Source organism: Brassica rapa, chromosome A09 (assembly GCF_000309985.2).
Source record: "Brassica rapa cultivar Chiifu-401-42 chromosome A09, CAAS_Brap_v3.01, whole genome shotgun sequence".
Classification (NCBI taxonomy): Eukaryota; Viridiplantae; Streptophyta; class Magnoliopsida; order Brassicales; family Brassicaceae; genus Brassica; species Brassica rapa.
In genome coordinates, this window is record NC_024803.2 from 33,626,128 (window position 1) to 33,643,551 (window position 17,424).

General features: G+C 34.8%; 1 long non-coding RNA gene across 1 annotated transcript; it reads right to left on the reverse strand.

Annotated features, from left to right (window-relative positions):
• Positions 1 to 7,224: 7,224 nt before the first annotated feature.
• LOC117128554 lies at positions 7,225 to 17,281 on the reverse strand. The gene is made up of 2 exons (XR_004451917.1): positions 14,762 to 17,281; positions 7,225 to 14,684 (listed from the first exon to the last, which is right to left on the reverse strand). It is a non-coding gene; the product is annotated as an uncharacterized LOC117128554 (long non-coding RNA).
• Between the last annotated feature and the right edge of the window lie 143 nt (positions 17,282 to 17,424).

Consider the following 17,424-nt stretch of genomic DNA (forward strand, 5'->3'; position numbering starts at 1 on the left):
GGTCCTAGTATGACTTGTTAACAGTAGATAAAAAATAGGACTCTGTTTTAATAGATTTGTACCTTTTTTTTTTTTGTGAAGCTATGTTTTTTTCTTTTTGACAAAATGCTTATTTATATTTAAGAACTAATATGATCCTCATGGAGGTAGTTTGCAATTGAAATGGGAACATAAACGTGATAAGTGTAAGAAGAGAATGCTTGAGATGACGTATTGGTCAGAGCATCAGCATCTTTGTTGTTTTGTCTTGTTGTCCAACAAAGATACATGATTCAACTATTGTTTTCCAACACTATCTCTCTGATCCAGTTGTGGAGTCTGAAATTCTTCTTCCTGCAAGTACCCAAATCATAAAGTTGCTTACTGTAACCTTCAAAAATAACATACTTATCACTTGTGTCCATTCTCGTTCCATTTCAAATAGTAGCGCTTGTAGTTCCGCCTCCAAACTTTCTTTTAACTTAAACTTGACCTGCCCCTTGATACATTCCATCAGAGTCTCTGAATATTCATCCTGCTTTCAACAAAGAATCCTTGTTTGACCAACCTCCATGATATAATACAATGGAGGTTTCTGCCAATTGGAAATCCGAACATGATTAATAATAAACGGGTACCATAAACCTTTTATTAAGCCCAGCTCCATTCTCCCATCTCCTATTTAGCTCTAGATAGATCAATGCTCCAATGGTGATGACGGTGTTCATAGACTAGAGAGTTGCGTCTTTTCCATATTCTCCGTAATACCCATAACGGATACTACCGATGATATGAAGAGAGATTGATATTGAATTTGCACTCGATGATAGTTTTCATCTTTGATTCAATGTCTGCAGTGATGTCAAGAAATGATGTTATTAGGAAAACTTGACCTTCTCCATATCGCTTGGTGCATGTGGACAACTGAAGAACAAGTGGTGTGCAGTTTCTTCTTCTAAACAACAACGCCGGCACTGAGCATCACGACTAATGTGACAATATTTGAGGTTAGATCCAGTCAGTAATGTATTTGAAATGATCCTCCATAGAATTTCATCTTTGGCTGTGTGTAGTTTCCAAATCATCTTCTTGATCTCCACAGAACCGTTGGGTGGATTGACATTCCCTGGCTTCAATTTTGAGTGCAACCTATAGCCAAACTTAACAGTGTATTCTCGTGAATCTGTGTACTTCCATCCTAGAATCATCATTATCTTATTTGCCCAGTTTGATCTCCTTTATTATGATAGGCACTTTCTGGTAAAATGATTGTATATATTAGTTCATCATTCCAAATTTGTGTTCCTAGATGAAATAGTGAACTTACTGATATCTTTGTCATCTGAACTCCAGGGTTAATTCTTGGTGGGAAAGGAGGATCTGTTGGAAGCCAATCATCCGACCACCCATGTTTCTTGTCCATCTCCAATAACTACTATCATTCCTCTTTGAATTAGATTAACTTCTTCCATGAGTGACCTCCAGCAGTATGATGGTTTATTTCCTAACCTAGCATTGAGTATAGATTGTTGAGGAAAATAACACCCTCCAAAAGTCTAGCAACCAAACTATTGAGAGTTTGCATGATTCTCCATACTTGTTTTGCCAATGAAGCAATGCTGAAAATATCTGGATCTGGAAACACATTCCTCCTTTGCAATTACTTAGGCGGTCCAACTTAGCCAATGCATTCTCCTCCCTTGGCTCTTGCTCCACCAGAAACCTGCCAAAGTTTTATTGATTTCTCATATATTTCAGCTGGAAGCTTCAAAACATTTATAGTAGAAATAGGTAATGCCATTGCTACTGTCTTGATCAGGATTTCTTTCCCTGAATTTGTCAGATATTTTAAGGACCACCCTTTGGTTTGGTTCTGAATCTTCTCAATAATATACTGGAAACTGTCTTTCTTATTCTGACCAATCTATTCATGAAGTCCCAGATATTTTCCATTGCTACCGACATTATGGATATGAATAATACGTCGGAGATGATTTGTTTTCTCTGATTTGACCTTACTTCCAAATGTAACATCAAGCTTATCATAGTTAACTGCATATCAATATTTCTTCATATGTTGAGAGGATGCTTTTGATTGTTCTATAAGAATTTGGATAAGCATGGCAAAAGAACAATGCATCATCTTCAAATAACAGGTGATTGACTGAAGGACCAGTTTTGAGAGGTTGCATTTATGAGGAAATGGGACAAAACTTCACTGCAGAGAATGAACAAATACCAGACAGAGGGTCGCCTTATCTGATTCCTCTACCAAGGTGTTATATGTCCCCCAGGGGAGCCTTTAATCAATGTACAGAAGGTTATTGTCTCAACACATTTCATTATCCATTCTATCCATTTAATTTGTCTGTGAATCCTATGTGCTTCATTGTATCTCTCCGAAAGCTCCATTCCAGCTTGTCATAAGCCTTGGCAATGTCTGTTTAATAGTCATATATGACTTGGCCCAACGTTTAGTCTTGAGTGAGTGTAACATTTCCTGAGCAATTTGATATGAGATACGGTCTTGCGATTAGAATTACGGATTTATGAATTTCCTTTTAACATTAGATTAAGATATTGGTATTGTTCCTTTTTAATTAAGCTTAAGGTACTTATCCTTTTTAGTTTAGGTTAAGATCTCTTGTATCTTGATCTATAAAATAGCTTCTTGTGATTAATAAAGATTCAACTTTCAACAATTAACCTTAATCTCCAAGAGAGTTTAGGGTTAAAGGAAGCTTATAATTGTGATTAATAAATTAGCTACTTCTCTTTCTCTTCTTAACGTATAAAGACGAGATGGCAATCGGCTCATAATTGTGATATGTATGGAATGAAAGCCACTTGATTCTCTGAGATGATGGAAGATAGACGAGGGTGCAACCTTCCCACTAGAATCTTTGAGATTATTTTATAGCTAACATTACATAAAGCTATTGGCCGATATTCACTCATCCGTCTAGGGGCTTCTACGTTTGGTATCTGGCATATATTTGTGTGATTATGCCTTGGATCAAGAACCCCTACTTTGAAAAATATTTAAAATTCTTGAAGGACTACATCTTTAATCGTTGGCCAGGTTTGTTGGTAGAAAGCTCCAGTAAACCCATCTGGATCAGGGGCCCTATATCAAAAACAGCATTTCCTAATCTCATCCTCTGTGATATACTTTGTGAGTGCATCATTGATTCCTTTTGTAACATTCCCCTGAAAATTCTCAAAAGCAGAGGAATAATCTTTGGAGGTATCACAGGAAGAAGAAAAGAAATTGGTGAAATCAGTCTCAGCTGTTCTTCCTATTTCCAATTCTCCTCGATGGATACAATAACCTTCCTCCACATGTATCTTATTCCTTGCGATTCTTGTCTTAGTAGCTGCATAAAAGAATTGTGTATGCCTATCTCCTGCTTGTAACCAGTGGTTCCTATTTTTTATAAGCCAATATTCTTCTTCCTCTCGGTAAGCTTCATTAAGTACACTCCTGATATGTCTGGTCTCCAGAGTAGAATATGAGCAAGTTTTCATCGCACAATCCAACTTTTTTAAGCTGTTTTATATGCACTGCTGCATTTGCTTCTACTCTTCCACTTGGACATTGAGAACCGGCAGTAATGTAAATTGACTTGTAATGGAGCATTGGGATCAAACCATTCCCAACTCCGTGCCATAGTAGACTGAAACCCATCTTTGTTTTATAAGCTTTTACCATAACAAATAACCTGGTCCTCTCTGCATTTTCCTTAGCATTACAAGCAAAGGCCAATGGTCTGATGCTTCAAAAGCTAAAAATTTTACTTTTGCTGTCGGGAACATGGTTAACCACTCTGAGTTGGCCATGGCACGATCCAAGAAACATTTAACATCATGGGTATAAAAATCTATATTTTAATTTCTTATAAATATTTACTTTTTTTTTATTTTATAGCTTCAATTGGTGACTACCTTTTATGAACAAAATAATGGTGAAATTTTTATTCTTTAATTTTTATACAAATCATGTCGATTTTTTTTTGTCAAATTACAGACGCATGGGTCACACTCTATTCATCTCATTTCCTTAAGATTGAAAAAAATTATGAAGAAAAAATTCCTCCTCCAAATTTGATGGGAAATGAATTGAACATAAATTCATATATTTCTATTTATTCATTTTCTCAATTGGATTTTTTCATTATATTATTCATTTTTCTGTTGAATTTAACGGTCACAAGCTGAATCCTATGTTGTTTATGAAAATATGAAGAGAATAACATAAAAAATCATTATATATAAATTATATATATTTCCTTTTTTATTATTCACACGTAATTTTTCAAAAAAATTAAAACGAAAATTAAATTAAAATTAGAAAATCAAATTGAATATTTTTAAGAATAAAAGAAATAAAACTATTTTATAATGAAAATTATGTATAATTTATCATTCATTAAAGTTAACTTTGTAATTGACCAATGTGAAAGTGACATTGACATATAGGACAAGATTTTTTCAAACAATATTATAAAGATTAATTCATAGAAGATAATTGTTGAACCAATCTATTCCATAATCCTTATTTCATATCTGCTAAGACTTGCAACAGAGATTGTTTTACATATACATTGGGTAGGAAACAAAGCACTATATATTAGAAAATCTGAATTCAGCAAAAAAAAAAAATTATTTTTGGCAGAATTATGAACTAATGGTGCACAAAAAGAATTATTTATTAACGTTTTTCTCTTTGATGCAGGCTGAGGAGGTTTAAAATGTGATGGATTATGACATTGGGTTGGGTTAAGTATTCATCATAAAAACCGTCAATCATAAGGTATATAACCAATTTAGTGAAACTTATGCAACCAAAAAAATCAGTAACCTTGCATCGATTTAGATATTTGAGATTTCGTTTCCATATGTGTAAGTTTAGATCTTTCCATATGCATTGATTTAGATTTTTGCGATTTTGTTTCCATATACATTAATTTAGATCTTTGAGATTTCATTTTCATATTTAGATCTTTCAGATTATATGCGTTGATTTAGTTAGATCTTTCGGATTTATTCCTCGATCTTTCTTTCCATATTTTGGTTTATTGTTTCCATATTCGCTGATGTTTGACATATTGTTTTGAGATTTTGTTTCCTTATTGAATATTGGTTTAGTTATAGACATTTTGGGATTTATGCCTTGATTTAGAGACCTTCCCATACTTCGTTTCCAATATTTTGGTTTCCATTTCCATTTTAGAGACATTCCCATAATTTGTCAATGCTTATAATGGATTGTTTGTATATGTGTTGATCTCTGTGTCTTTGTTAATAGGAAGTTGCTGCTGCTCTGGCTGGTTGTTCCCCTCTCCAGTTGGCATGGGTCACTGATCGATTTCTCCTTGGAGATGTTGTGTCCGTGAGGGTCTTCGTGAAGTCGCTCATCATGCGTCTCACCGAGGGCGAGAAGAAGACTTTGGCGAGCAACTTGATCCGAATTCCCTCTACTGTTAATCATCATCGCTTTGATCTTTGATCTCTCCATGCTTCTTCATGTTTAGAACTATCTTCTTTGATATCAAACTACTATGCTTTGTGTTTATATATTTTAATTACTTTTTAATAAAATTCGCTTTTGTTAATATATTAATATATATATTTTTAATTATGAGATAGATTAACACATGTCACATTTTTAAAATATATAATTCTCATGTGTCGCGATCATGTTAATTAAAAATTTTGAAAACCAAACTTTTAGAAAAGGAAAATTCTATTAAATAAATGGTTTTCAAATTTTTAGGATTTTGTAAAAATAAAATTTCTAAAATAATTACTACTAAATATTAAAGAATAAATTTTACTATTAAATAATTTTTAAAAGTAGTTTTTATCAAAATTCGTTTTTATTATCTTATTGTATATATATATATTTAATCATTATATATTTAAACACATGTCACAATATTATAAGGAAAGTTATTATCGAATAATTTTTTTCTAATTATCTTTTGATTAGGATTTAAAAAAAGAAAAATTACTATTGAATAATATTTTAATTACTTTTTAATAAAATTCATTTTTGTTAATATCTTAGTATATATATTTTTAATTATGAGATAGATTGACACATGTCGTAATCTTAAAATATATAATTGACATGTGTCGTTGTTAATTAGCAACTTTGAAAAACCAAATTTTATATTATATAATAATAATATAATAAGATATGTACATATAGCTCTTTTCCGTTCTTTGAGTGGTGGTCATGTACATAATACATTACATCCAATCAGTTAAATTTTTGATTTGGGTTAAAAGTTAGATTGTAAATTATTGTTTCCGATGTAATGTTTAATTGGGCCGTATACTTGGGTTAAAAGTAGATTGTAAATATTTTCCTAAAACAGAAAGTAAAAGGTTAGAGCAATTTATTTAATTTTTATTTTATAAGCGAATGAAAAATTGGGTAAATAAATCTATTGGCTGAGTTCACATCGTCTTCTAGCGATAAAGAGAGAGAAGAGAGAGATCTGGTTTTCCGGCCGACGGAGGGGCTTCCACAGTCACCGTCGGTCCGGCGTTGTGTTTTCTCTACCGTGTTGATTTCTTTGCTCTGTTTGATGTGTTTGGTTTTGAGAGGTAGGGAGCGTTTTTTCTCCTTTTAGCTTGGTTTTCTGGGAGGTAGAGGCTTATATAGCTCTGCTGTCGTCGGATCTTGTTCCCGGGAGGTGGAGGCTCTCTTAGCTCTGCGTCGCCGGCATCTGTGGCCTTTGTCCATGAAGGCGTTTGGTGGGTTGGCTCTGCAGGAGTCGTTGTAGTCGGCTCGGGGTGTCCCGAAAGATGGAGACGGTGGTTCTAGAGATTTGGGTTTCATTTCACTTTTCTTGTGTGCTTGGTGGTCAGATGAGATCTCGATGTTTGATGAGCTCTCTGACAGTCTGAAGATGGTTCTAGTATGGCGGCTTCGTTTGGGTTAAGGATGAGATCTCGATCAAAATCGATTGATGCTCTCCGTTAGAAGAAGCGAGAATGATGAAGTGGTATGCGGCGGATAAGATTTCGATTCGGTCGGTGAAAGTTTCTCCGTGGATCGGAAGGTTAAGAGTTCGCGATGTGGTTCTAGGTCCGGTGGGATCCGGTGAAGCTGCAGAGTTTGCGTGGCCGTGTCAGTGGCGGCACCCGTCTGCTAGGGTTTCTGTTTTGTTGGGCTTTAAGCCCGTAGTTTGTTAGCGGCCCGTTTGTTTTGGGCTTTTTCTTTTTTTGTTGTTGTTGATTTGGTGGGCTTTGTCCCTGGGCTTGGCCCGTTTATAATAATATCGTTGGGAAAAAAAAAAAAAATCTATTGGCTGAAAAAGGGGGAAAAGTACAATTCTCTGTGAGTTCTGATTTTCAATATAAAAAGAAAAAAAAACGCAGATAGACAGAGTTCAGGAACAATAGATCTGTAAGCTATGGTGGGGTTATCTTTCCGTATTGCTGTGGTGAAAGGTTTGACGAAGAAGAAGATGAAAAGATCCAAACTCAAACGGAATAGAAAAGTCCTCCTTCACAAGCCCGATTCAAAACCACCAGTAGCCGTTGACCTTCCGGAGCTCCCTGAGGATGTGTTGATGCAGATCTTGGCGAGATTGCCCGCGAATTTATTGATGCAGTTCAAGTGTGTCTCTAGTCTCTGGTATTCCATCATCTCATCCAGTTATTTCGCTAATCATTTCCGTAAAGTTCCATAGCCACTACGTGAACGGCGTCTGTTCATGTACCTAGTGGACAGGGATGGCCACGGCGACTATGCCCTGCTCTCTCAATTGATTACGAACTTGAAGGCGACAGTCTTCCAACTCGAGGAATATGTGACAATACCAGGAATGGGAGGCTGCTTGGTGAACCCTCTTGAGGGATTGATGTGTTGCAGAATTGGGAGAAGCGTGAGGATCTGTAACCTCACCACCAAGCAGCACGTGGAGTTGCCAATAGTTGTTTAGAATATCTTGGGAGATGATTCCAATATGTGGAACCACTTTGGATACGATCCTATTCAGGAGGAATACAAAGTGATTAGTCTAACTTGGGAGATGGCACAAGAGAGAGTAGTGAGATCCGACCATCATGTGTTGGTACTTGGCCCTGGAGCTTCTTGGAGGAGAGTCACCCAAAGCGTCGCTCCGCATCGTCCTTGCTCGCAAGGTATCTCCATGGACGGTGTCTTGTATTATGGTGCATGGACTGGCGAGAATACATTTGTGGTTGTGAGTTTTAACATGAGCTCCGAGAAGTTCAATTTGATCAAATTACCCCTTCATGCTGGCACCAATCTAATGAACTATAGAGGAAAACTTGCTGTCTTCGACTACTCCCCACATCTGGCGAGTGATCTGCGTTTGGACCTGTGGGTTTTGGAGGATGTGAGTCAATGGTCAAACAAGAAGACTTTTGTTTTGCCTATTTCAAACATCGATGTTATCATCCCGGGTGAGTTGTCCGTGAAGGGTACTAGTCGTGAGGGTATGGTTATGGTCTTCTCTAAGACTGATTACTGTTCATTGCATCTCATTTGCGATCTGTATACTTGTAAGAAGATAGAAGGGGTTATATTGTCCAAATTGCGGGAGCGCCTCCCTTTTGAGACTGAGTCTTTGCATACGACTTATTGGGATGATTTTGAGAGCATTATGTATTTGGAAATCTGAGCTACTTCTGTTTATTTGCAATCTTTCTAAAAAAAACAATTATATTTATACATTCATATTTGTGTATCACAACGTCTCAAGCGTATAAGAACTTGCATTTGCCCTGAAGGTTTTATATATTAGACATTTGATGCAAGCACTTACAAAGTTACAAGCGACAATTTTGCATAACGTTTTTATCAAAAAAAAATATATACATATATATTGGTGTTATTCAGTCATTGTATTTTAGAGGTTGATTGTTTGTAGTTTTTAAAATGATTTTTGGTTTTTGTTTTTGAAAAACTAGTTTATTTGCCATTCAAGATTTTACTAAAAATGATCCCCTAAAAACTAATTGTACACAAAAACCAAAATCTGTGTGTGTTTAGATTTCTGCCAAGTTCCAACTATGATTTTATTTTATTATATTTTTTATTTATCATTTTCTTTTTAATGGTTTTTTTTTCATATTAATCTCATGGTTATGCCTCCTTCCCACTCTCATACGTTCACTTCACTATAACATCATCAAAAGAAAATTGTACGTTATTAAAGTGATTATACATACAACTAGTTTGTAAGTACTAAAGAAGTTCAAAAATATTTCAAAAGGTAATTTTATTTTGAAAATTACTATTTTAATTAATTGCTATAGAAATTATTTATACAACAACCATAAAAATATATGTGCAAAATTATTTTAGAAAAAAAAATCATCAAATGTATGATATTATTATTTTATTTATAACACTTAATTACTTCTATAATAGCATTTGAGATCAAATATGAAAGGCATTCAAGATAAAATTAATGTATATTTATATGGAATTTATAATAGTTTTATTTTGTATTTACATTTTTTCAAATAATTTTGTAAATAAATTTATGTGTATTTTGATGACAGTGATTTATATTTTATTATTTTCAGAATAAATATTTTATTATTAATAATACTTTTATTTTATTAATTTTTAAAGTAAAAACCAAAAACCAAAACTAAAACAACCATTCGTGTTTTTCAAAAAACCAAAATCTACTCCACAATCAAAAACCAAAAATCAGAAACTAAAATCCAGAAACCAAAAACCAAAAACTAGAATCTAAACACTAGAAAAATAATCATCATCTTAATAGAATTTAAATGTAAGTAAAATCCATCGTTATTCCAATGATGATTATAAATTATATTTTAAAATCTAGTGTTATTGGATATGGTATTTATAAATTTAATTTAAGCTCTGGTGTTATTCCAATGAATAATTTAAATCTAGTTTTTAAAATCTAGTTTTATTCAACTTCAAAATATTTTAAAATTCTTTGTATTTAAAATTGATTTCAAATGATTTGTGGTGGATTTTCATGAACAAATAATTGAAATCAAAATCCAAGTACACTGCATAGATTTTAGAATTCATTAACTAAAAACAATGTTTAAATTTAAAATTTTAATTGATTATAAAACTTGACAATTGATTTTAAATCACCTATTGAATAACACTGATATCACTCAAATTACTCTAAATGATTTGTACTCTCTCAAATAAGAGGTCGAGTTGTAGTAATTAGCGATCAAACCCACAAGGATCTCTCGGGCACACAAAATAGATTAAACAGTTTATAGTTAAGCTAGGTCAATTATGAAAATAGTAAATTATAGTGGTAAACAAGGCAGTTGTTCCGTTGATTGTATTGAGGTTTTGTAAACAATTATGAGAAAGCGTTAGACTTATGGTTTCTATTCAAGTAATCATGATTATAATAGTATATAAGCTAGAGTAGTTTATTGGATATTCTAGAACTCAAACAAAGTAATAAACTATCAACTTTCGTTGGTTTAGATTATTTATTGTCTGGATCTTAGATCTCAACTGTCTTTTGTTGATCTGGAAAAAGTATCGATCGATACTATCAATGGAATTCATCGCAAATAAAATAAAGGAATTCATAAATATATTAAGGCTAGAAATAGTGGAGTTCCAATACGAATCTCTGAAGGAGTTTTGGACCTTCTCTCCAAATATACTAAAACCTTTGTTGTGTGAAACTAGAAAATAGGAATATTATAGAATGCGTGTGTTGCCTAGAACAAAGGTAGAACACATAAATATTAGGTTAAAAGTCAGCCAGGAGTATTTTCGTAATTATGTCTTGACTTGAGTTTTAAGCCGGTTGGTATTTGCGCGCTACGCTGTCGGTTGATAGCATAGAGTGTGCATCGATCGATGGTAGACTCTGAATGTCGACCTCGAACTTGTTCGATAGTCAGCTTCGAGCTTCTTCCCATTTTATCTCCAAAATGCACTCAAATCACCACTTTTCTCCAAATCATCCATGAACCTGTAAAAGTGCTAAAAGAACTCCAAAAAAACATAGATAGTTCCTAAAACACATATATACCATGGCTTAAAGTGGGTAAAATCCATGGTATATCACACCCCCAGACTTACCTTTTTGCTTGTCCTCAAGCAAAACAAAGGGTAGCATTTGCAAAGAGGATTTAAAACCAGCATGGACTCACACAATTTAAAAACTCATATCATCACCTCTACAATGTTGCAAGCCACATCAAATCAATTATAACTTTAGAAGTATCTTATATACCATATCTTAGCTTAGCAACCAAATCCATCTAACCAGCAACTTAGCTAATAATGTCTGACTCGTCTTTCTACTGGTCTCATTTAATACATATATAAAAGATGTAGGCTTTACCTTGGGAGTATCGATCAAAAGACACATGAACTCTTACTCAAGCAAGTTTCTGAACACACATGTAGTCTTATCTGATCCATTTCTTCCCTCTTTCTCTCTTCTCTAAATCTCAATTCAAATGAACAATGATGCTGATACATTCCATCTATATTCACCTTCATTTCGATTTTCTTTTTTTTTCTTTTTCTTTTCTTGGCAAAGTGTAAGCGAATAGTGGGTTCCTCGGTAATGTACCTACCTTTTGCTTCCAACGATGTGTGATCATTCCATTAGAGTAGAATAATGGGATCGCATGAGACACTCCTATTCCTCTAACCCGCAGGAAATCATTTCAATCTTTTATTTATATAGAGGCCCAAAAGAGAGAGAGAGAATTGAATCAGAAACACACAGACTTTTACCTTCTTAGATTTATTGATTACAGAGTGTATTAGAAATACCAAAGTGGATCACCTGCCTAGATACCAAATATATACCAAAGTAGATTTATTATGCTAGAGAGCGGTTAGATAATAAGTGAAATTGTAAAGTTCATTATCACTTTCTTGACTTAATAAAACGATTTTGAAAAACATTTTATAAAACTCATATAATAAACTAAATATCAGTAAACCTCCCCCAGACTTAGTTACACTGTCCCCGACCAGTGTCTATCCAGTCGGAGTTTGATGGAAAATAAATCATAAGTGCATAATGTAACAAGGTAGAACGATATACCTACTCGCTGATGTTGATTGTCGATCGACCTGTGTAAGTGCTCGTCGGTCGATTTTGGTGTGGTAATGTCGAACGATGTCAATCTGCTCTCATCGGTCGATAGACTAGGCAATCTTCTCCTTGGGTCTCTTTTTTTTTTACCTGCAATAAATTAAATGCAAAAATAAGTAACAATTTCGAAATAAAACTAAGTAAAATTACCTATTAGTGGGTTGCCTCCCACTCAGCGCTTTATTATAGTTCATGTTCGGAAACTCGCTAGGCGCTATCCGTACGGCACACTCGGGCCTAGCGAGTTAACATAAACTCGGAGATTAATCACAGACTAATCGGGATTAAGTTTTCATCATTTTATGTTTATATGCGTATATAAACTTGTATTTGCACTAGATTAATCAGAAATGCTCCAGCTCAAATGGTAAAAGTGTGGTTTTCTAGCGAAAAATACACCCCATTTCGTCTTGCATCGACCTGAGGGAACAGCTGGATGATCCTTGCTGGATGATTCTACAAGAGAGATCAGTGTTGGTTATTAGAGACAGATAGCGCATTATTTTTCAAACACAGGAAAAAAGCATAAAATAAATCATCGAAACATAGACAAGATCGCAACACAGGAACACAAGCTTAAATCATCAAAACATAGACAAGATCGCAACACGTGAACATATATTAGGAGGATTATAATTTTTCAATATCTAAAATCTGTCTAGATTGTCATTGTCTCACAAAAATCAAAACAGAGTAACCTGATCTCAAAACAAGGAATATAATCAGATTTTAAATCATCAAGAGAAAGACAGACCTGGCCATTCTAATTAACATGAAGGATAAAACCGTTGCACATTACTTAAATTTAAACCATTGACAACAACACAGCGCTGACGTTGGATGGTTAGCAATAGAGATAGCATTCATGTTAATTAGAAAGGCTCTGTTTTGGGATCACATATGAGTCATGAGTAACTAGTTTATTCAGTGAGCATAGTCCCGCACCCCAACGTATATTAGTAATATCTATAGCAATCAACTTCATTTGTATGCAGTGGAATTGTATTCCATAACTAATAAAAATACATATATAAGGCCTATCATTCCATCGATGTGAATCGTATCTTAAACATCACCTCCACGACACCCGCCATTCACTCATACTTATAATATATATATATATATATATATATATACTAAACCCGGAAAACTACCAAGGCTAACCGAACCTAGCAGGGAAATAAATATAACCACCATATCCATTAGATATTCCAAGATCGAACACTAACGCTGCATGCAGTTACACGGCCTCCAGGGTGCGACCCCATCATCGTGTCTTCGTGATCTTGTTCCGTATCACAAGAACAATTCACGGTAATGCGGGAACTTTCGGGAGAGTGAGTATACAATAAGACTTCACATGATTTATACTCATATATTTAATACTATACGTATGTATTAATACTTGAGAACAAGTACTTAGGTTTGGTATAAACCTCTATGATCATTCATAAATATTTATTAAGTGTTTACACTAAGTAAACACCTCGCCAATTCAATATTGATCAAGAGACAAAGCCTATCAATCATCTACATTCAGTATTGATCAACCATCTATCTAGACTCACCTTTGATTCTATGAGATTGGCTAATAAAGACTAGACTCGAGCTCAGGCTAATCACACTCTACTTCCGGTACACTTGAGATTCAAAACGGTCACAATTATCTGACTGATCCGACCACTCTCCTTGATATCTGAATTCAAACCAAGTGACTGAGCGGCTACAAGGAGTGACTGGACCGATCTAGCAAAACTTCACAACCAACTGATCAAAACAGAACACAAGTAATAGGTTTAGTCACTCTGTTCAGTTCATTAGCTTACACCTTTGCTAGGTGGTTCTAAGAAAATGATCAGTCTACGATCAAGTTCTTACCTAGACAGAAAACGGTTCTACTTAATGAACCAGTCTTATCCTTTAACTTTACTCGACCACTGACCTGAAACAGAGCAGTTCGTAACATGATCTTCAATCCAACAGTTCGGTTATGAAGAAGATATTTAAATCAGTTCCTAACAGCTTGGTTTACAACAAGGTTAATCAGTTTAGCTCAGGTGTAGTCCAGACCATGACCAGTTCATTTCAGATTAAATCCAATCAGTTCATAATAGATGAGATAATTCTATTCCAACAAACTGATTTATTCTGAAATAAATAAATCTAAACCGAAGAAACGTTAGACAATTGATCCATGACAACCGCTTAACTAAATAATATCTGATTCTGATCAAGACATGTCCGAGACAAGAGATTGAATCAGTTCCAAACAGCTTAGTTTACAACAAGGTTAATCAGTTTAGCTCAGGTGTAGTCCAGACCATGACCAGTTCATTTCAGATTAAATCCAATCAGTTCATAATAGATGAGATAATTTTATTCCAACAAACTGATTTATTCTGAAATAAATAAATCTAAACCGAAGAAACGTTAGACAATTGATCCATGACAACCGCTTAACTAAATAACATCTGATTCTGATCAAGACATGTCCGAGACAAGAGATTGAAGCTTACAACAACAACTGATGGCCATATGAACTCAGATAATCCTCCCCTTGAAACTGAACTCATGGCTGGACTGTTTTAAAAGCATAAATCAGAATCGATTCATCACAAAAACAGAACAAGACCTAGGGTTTACTCTGGGTACCTCACCTTCTGATCTTCTACACAGCAGGGAACTGAGCTAGAGGATGGAACAAAGTCATCTAAGGTCGTGGCTAATTTTCCCATATTTTTTTGTTCTGATTTTTCTCACTTTTTCTCTTCTTTCTCATTGTTTTCTCTCTGAAAATTTCTCTTGTTATGCTGCAGGTTATGAACGTCCAGAGAAGAGAAGAAGGTGTTTTAAAGCATAAAGAGTTACTTCAGATGAGGGTTTATTCCCACACAAGGCAAAGCTGAAGCTAGACAGGTGGAGACATGCTTCAGCACACCAAGCAGCACAAGCAGCTGAACTTTTTCTTTCCATGAAGAAAGCTACAAGCAGCTGAAGCAAGTAGTTTGTGACCAGCAAGTGACTTATTTAATGAACAAGTAGGCAGATAGCTTGTGACAGACACATTATAATCTAAATGAATCAAGCAGGCAGGCAGCACACATGACTCACAAGCGGCTGAAAGTATTCCTGACCAGTTCTCGATCAAATGTTTTCCGTCCATCGGTTCTCGTCCAGCTTAGATAAAACTCGACCATAATAATTAACATTTAGTCAGAACTATTATGAGCAGGTATTTTGGCCACAAGACAGTCTCGTCAAGAATAATTCACCGGGTCGATTTTTATTTTTAATTCTGGTCGAACCAACTCCAAAATGGTCGAGCGAGATTTTTCTCGACCAAAATTCTATTTGCTCGTGAGGGTTATGACACCACCACTGCTGTCCAGCTACCGCTGCGTCTTCCTTCCAACGTATTTAGTGTTTTATCAAGATCGAAACAGTTTTCATATTTTGCATAATCTCTGTTTGCTATTCTTGTATTTTTCGTTGGATGTGACCTTAAGCGCTTAATCTCAATTACAAGGTGACAATAATAACCATGAACTGAGTTCTATAACAAAAGAAGCAACTTGATTCATCTTGAAGAAATTACGAAACATGACAGTTACAGATATTGCGTTAGATGCTAACTCATAGATATATCAGATTAACTGGGAAAAAAATACATGTATGCATAGGGAGACCATAACTTGAAAAGTCATGCACTTGACTGACATAACTGTGTCAGAGTTAACGAATAACATATCTAGTGCCAAAAAAGAAAAAAAAAGTTTATTTGTCCACACATCTTTGTATTCACCATAGATGCACATGTTCTCTTAAGAAAGCTATGATTTGCATTTTGTATTGTCCTTCACGGATCCGAGCCCCAACAATGACAAAAAGACAGTGATGGAACTTTCACTGTTTTTTCCTTTATTGATTTGAAGTCTGGTAAGACTTTGGAAATTACCAAAACTTATGATGATAAAGAAAAGGAGACTTGGGACAACGAGCAAATTGATATAACGAAAGCGTCAGGAAAGTGTAACATCTCTCTAGTGGTGCCTTAGTCAGAACTTAACATCATCGGTTGATGTATGATTATATATCTTACGGAGAGATGTTGAGGAAAATACCAAACCTGATGATTACAAGATTTTTTTTCCCATCGGATGAAATTCATTCCAAATAAAGTTCACATTTTAATACAACAACTAACGGATGAAAGGTAATTTCCAGACACTAGAGCCCACATGATGGCGGCGACTTAAACCCACTCTGGGATACCTTACTGCAATACAACAACTAAGTAAAACCAGAAGAAAAACTAGATACTCAACTTTCAACTACCTAAAGGACGTAACAAGTTGACTTAGCAAAATTTAGAACTAAGAATAGGTTAGTGAACGAGAATTGTTTATCGCTGCTGCCTATAGTCCGCCACACGAGAAACTCCACTTCCTACACCCCAACACCACGACTTACCGCTGCTGCTCATGCCCGCCATACGATAACGCCCAAGAAACCAAAACTCTACGACTTCATAATCCGACAGAACGAACCTTTACCCGGTTCACACAATCTTCGGATACGGATGTGGCGCTTTTAGCGCCCACTAACTCTTAGATAGAAGCAATGATTATAAGATTACATAAAGATGATTACAAGATTACCTTACAGTTTTTTTGACAAAAGGTTTTCTTTAATGAATTAATTGGGTTTACATAAAGCAAACAAGCACCTAAACTAACCAAAAAGGGGGAGAGAGACCAGCAAACTGATGGTAAGAGTGAGGACACCATGACATTACTTATTCTACAAGAAAGGAAAAAATAGTTTTTTTTGTAGCTTCTTGTGATTAATCTCCATATCTTTGCCGATAAGTTACACTATGGTCCCGGCTCTCTGTCACTGGATTAGGCATACACAAAGTAAACATTTTGTCTCAGTTGAGATATGGTAACAGTAGAATGATCATTGTTCAAATTTGATATTTCATCTTGTTTTTTTGTCAATGATATTTCATCTTGTTTATGCAAGAGATTTTAATATATGTATAATAGTTTATCTTCCAATGATTCAAAGTTCAAACTATTTTTGCATTCCTTGTTTTTATCATTGCCCAGATTACATTCTAGTTATCCTTAATAAAAAGATGAGATGGACCTTTTACTCCTTTTATTTGATTAACAGTAAATTACCAAGTCATTACAAGGATCTATCATCTATCTATATCTGCTGAGAGCCATATACCAAAGTTCTAAGTTTCCTTTTAAGTCATGGTTAAGTCTTTACGTTGTAAGACTTTTATGGCCCCCATTAAGTCAATGAAAGA